Raw genomic sequence first — 3,944 nt, 5'->3', positions numbered from 1 at the left:
AACCCTGAGGCCAGCTCTTACCATTTGTGTACAAGAAAGAAAGCAGTAGAATAATTCTTGCCAGTCTGGAACAAATTACTCTAATAACGATCAGGACACATAATGTTGCAGGGTTTCAGTCTGGGTTATAGACTGAAAGAACTGTGGTAAAGCATGAAATGGTAGGGATGATAGGTTGGTTCTGAAGTTTTATTTACAAAACTTCCAAACTATCACAAATTTTAGTCACCCTGTAAAAAAAACATTACAGGAATTCAAATCCTAGACAAAGTAAGATGGTGAACTACAAATTCACTCATATTTGCATGGACAGTGTGAATGTTGTGGGTGTGCCATTGGTCCCAATCCTTCTCTCTGCTGGAGGCTTGTACTGCAACAAGTGGAAATGAACAGTTGTAAGAAGTTGCAAAAGGCAATGACAATATTGAAATACATTTTACATGTCAGACAAAAATGAAGCAACCTGACCTATGTATACACTGGATGCTGCAATTCTGGCTTCACTGGGGAGAACTCTACTGTAAGTCAGGTCCTAAAACATACAAAACATTTACTTGCAATTATGCTTGATCGGTCAAACAGGAAAACCTGACACTACTTTTCTTCCTCAAACCAAAATCAGGTCATACTCAGTGTCAGGATCCACCAGATCCTATTATTTTGCATTCATTTACTACACATGTCACTGAGGTACATAGGTTATGCCAGTTTTAACATTGCATACCTAGTCCTCTCCTGACTTGTCTTTGTACAAGTTCTGCCGTTGGTGGGGGGTGGTACAGGTGGAAGTAAACCAAGCCTTCGTGGGTCATCTGGCCTTAGGGTTCTTGTCCTGGGCATTCCAGAGCCACTCTCCAGCCTACATCTCACCACCAGCATCTGTAGTTCCCCAATGTAGCTGTAGCTTTTGGGAGTCTTGCGTGCATAGACACTGTACTGTTTAGCATTCTTCTTGTACACTTGTCTGTACCTGAAAATAAGGTGGTAATATTGTTAAAGAAAAACATGGAGACAAGTACCAAGAAAGATTTCAGTAGTTCTCGTGATACTTACATCTCTGTACCATCTGCCCTCTGAGTTGGTCAGTCCCGATGGTAGTTGTAGTCCAGGGCTGCCAGGAGGACTCTGGCTTCGTACACCGGTGGACTGAAGGCAAAGCGCTTGCTGGCATACAATATACGATTTTGAAAGGATTTGAGGTCTGCCGTTGATCTGTAATGAAATTAAAACAGAACAAATGACAGCTAAGCAGAACTGAGCAGTTGTTGGTCAAATGAACACTTTCACCCCAATTCTCACACATACGTAGAGCGCAGGTATTTGTGCACATCCTTCAACCATCGTTTGAGAATTATCTCCACGAGAGCCTTGGGTGCTTTAGAGTATTTGAATCCATTGTTTCCGAGTCTGCCAGCTGCACAGGTTTACAGCTGCCCATAGCCCACTCATGCTTGTTGCAGACATGTAAAAGGCCTGCCCACAGTGTCTACAATTGTAATACACAACATAAAACAATAACAGTGGGTACCACTTTGAATTGTTCGGTTTCACATGGGATTCTCACGGGACCTTAAGCATCTTACATTTATTTCACATCTGCCCTTTTTTCCAATCCAGTACTTTTTGATGGAGTCAACACAGTATGTGTCTTGGATGGAGAAAGTGTTTGGGGCAACAAAAAAAAAAAAAAAAAAAAGTGTACATTCACATAGTTATTGTCATAACAAAACTGTCACATACCCATTCTAACATGCTTGCAGTGCCTTTCCCTTTGATGTTCACCAGGAATAGTGGATGGTGTTGGCATGTTGCACCAGTCACATTTATTGCTGTGCACCGTTTCACCGGTGGTGTAACAAAGGCCGCAAGGTACTTCAAGCAGTCATCATACACAATTGATGCCTTGGCACCAACAATGTCCTCTGCCTTCTGTACAGTTGGCACATTTGAATCAGCTGGTGAGGCACTGGAGCTGTCAGGATCTGTAGATGGTTCAGACTCAAAATCTGCAGTGAGGTCGTGTACAGTCTCTTCCAAACCAATTACTGGCAGCGCATCAAAGTTTGGAACATTTGGTAAAGCTCCACCCAACCTGTTTCAGTCAAACAGTACAAACATAGATACGTTACCAAAAACGTGAACAAACATTTTTTGGACAATGCACTGGAATGAAGTAGTGATGGTTGTCATTTTAACTGTCTGATTTAAGTTGTCTTTTTATAAAGTTGCAGGCTTGTAGAGTAGGTCACCCGAACAACCAGGCTGTTTTCAGCAGTAAAACCTGTGTTTCGATGGTTAGTGTGAGGAGTTTTGCCATCACATTTCATGAAAATAGAATGGATGTGTATGAAGGCAAGTGTCATAAACTGAAGTTTAGGGAGAGTGTAGCTGAGATGGTGAGCCAAGAATTGTGGAGCTATACATTTGTGACTTGATGGTAGTATTAAGTTGCAGTACAAGAGAAATTAGGAAACTTACCGAAGAGAAAGTGGAGGGATGTACTCTTCAGAGCTGTCCTGCTCCTAATCATCAGTATCTGATGCCTTTACAGGTGGAGGGTTAACTGCCCAGTCAATCCGATGAGACAAAACCGTCAATAACATAATATACACTGAGATAACAGTCTTCAGTGACATCAACTCCGCTGATCAAAATACTCACGTGCTTGTTAGGCTGGGCTGTCTGGATTCAAGCGCGGACACGGAAAAAGGTCAGAACAGGTATTGAGGTTTATTGAACACAAAAAATGGAGTGATGCAGGTGCTGGATATCCCCTGGGGCTTAGAGCGGGCAGACAGGTGAGAAGCAGGTTTGAGAGAAGAACAAGGCTCAGACAGGCAGACTGGGCTTTCAGGGCTGTAGTGGGAATCTGGACACAAAAACACAAAAAGTCAAAACAAGGCTTGCAACAGGTATACAAAAGAAAAGCAGTCTTTGACAACACTGAGGCTGGCCGTAGCGAGTGTTACCACTTGGGTGAACGGACAATCTGGCAGAGACTGGTTGGAAGGCTGGGGTTTTAAAACAGGAGAGGTGATTGCTGGATGTGAATCAGGTGAACAGGAAGCCACAGGTGTCTTGACGAGGAGGGAGAGAGCCAGGAGCGCCACACCCACTCAGCACATGACAGACAAAAAACAAGGGAGAGGGGAGAGGGAAAACAGACAGCACCATGACAGTGCTATTCCTCAAGTTATTGATGGCTTGTTCATCCAGATGTTCCTCTGCATCAATGCTCATTTCACCAAGGCTTAGAAACAGCATTATATAAGATAGAATATTAAATTAACACAAAATCAGAAAGAACTAACACTGAAAAGCTCTTAGAAGAATTTGCAATCACAGTGCACATTATGACCTACCTGCACTCAAGCCTGGCCAATTCTTCCACACCTGCCGAGCCCTTGCTGGCCTTTTCTGAGGTACGCTTGTCTCTGTAACAGGTTGAACACAAAAACAATGAGTGGACCTAAGAATAAAAAGGTAATGTGACATTACAGTCTGTGGCAGAAATGTGAACTTTTCAATTAGTCATGATAATGAAATCTAGTTCACAGTAAAACATGCCTGTGAGGAAACGTGGGCAAAGTAGGACCTGAAACAAGCCAGGTACACTCACTTATCAGAATCACTTGACCCGATGCTCGTTAGAGTGAGATCTGTCAGTACTGGCCATTTTTTCATGGGAGTGAAAAAAAAAAAAAATACACAGTTCAACACTGCAGGTACAAATGTTATGCCTAATACCGGAACTAGTCTTAGAATCCCAAAATCAGCTGGCCAGTCGATCGCCAATGCATAACTTCACCATCACTTTACATAACATCGTCAAAACTGTTGTAGTTGGAGTTTAGTTAAAAATTATTAAGTATTCTTAGCTGCACATATACAAGTGAAACTAGGGACAACATCTATTTAGAGTGTTAAGTATGCTGCCCGCCTAA

The 3,944-nt window shown here is 42.5% G+C and overlaps 1 long non-coding RNA gene across 2 annotated transcripts; it reads right to left on the bottom strand.

The window, feature by feature from the left end:
- Positions 1 to 272: 272 nt before the first annotated feature.
- LOC114546004 (uncharacterized) lies at positions 273 to 3,155 on the bottom strand. Of its 2 annotated transcripts, XR_003690971.1 has the most exons (7): positions 2,662 to 3,155; positions 2,479 to 2,563; positions 1,741 to 2,092; positions 1,054 to 1,212; positions 725 to 970; positions 469 to 532; positions 273 to 370 (listed from the first exon to the last, which is right to left on the bottom strand). It is a non-coding gene; the product is annotated as an uncharacterized LOC114546004 (long non-coding RNA). The 2 variants fall into 2 exon arrangements; XR_003690972.1 differs by lacking the exon at positions 469 to 532.
- Positions 3,156 to 3,944: the final 789 nt, after the last annotated feature.

The sequence above is a fragment of the Perca flavescens genome, chromosome 2 (assembly GCF_004354835.1).
Source record: "Perca flavescens isolate YP-PL-M2 chromosome 2, PFLA_1.0, whole genome shotgun sequence".
Lineage (NCBI taxonomy): Eukaryota > Metazoa > Chordata > Actinopteri > Perciformes > Percidae > Perca > Perca flavescens.
The sequence above is the reverse complement of the archived record's forward strand: the minus strand, read 5'-3'. Positions and strand labels throughout refer to the sequence as shown.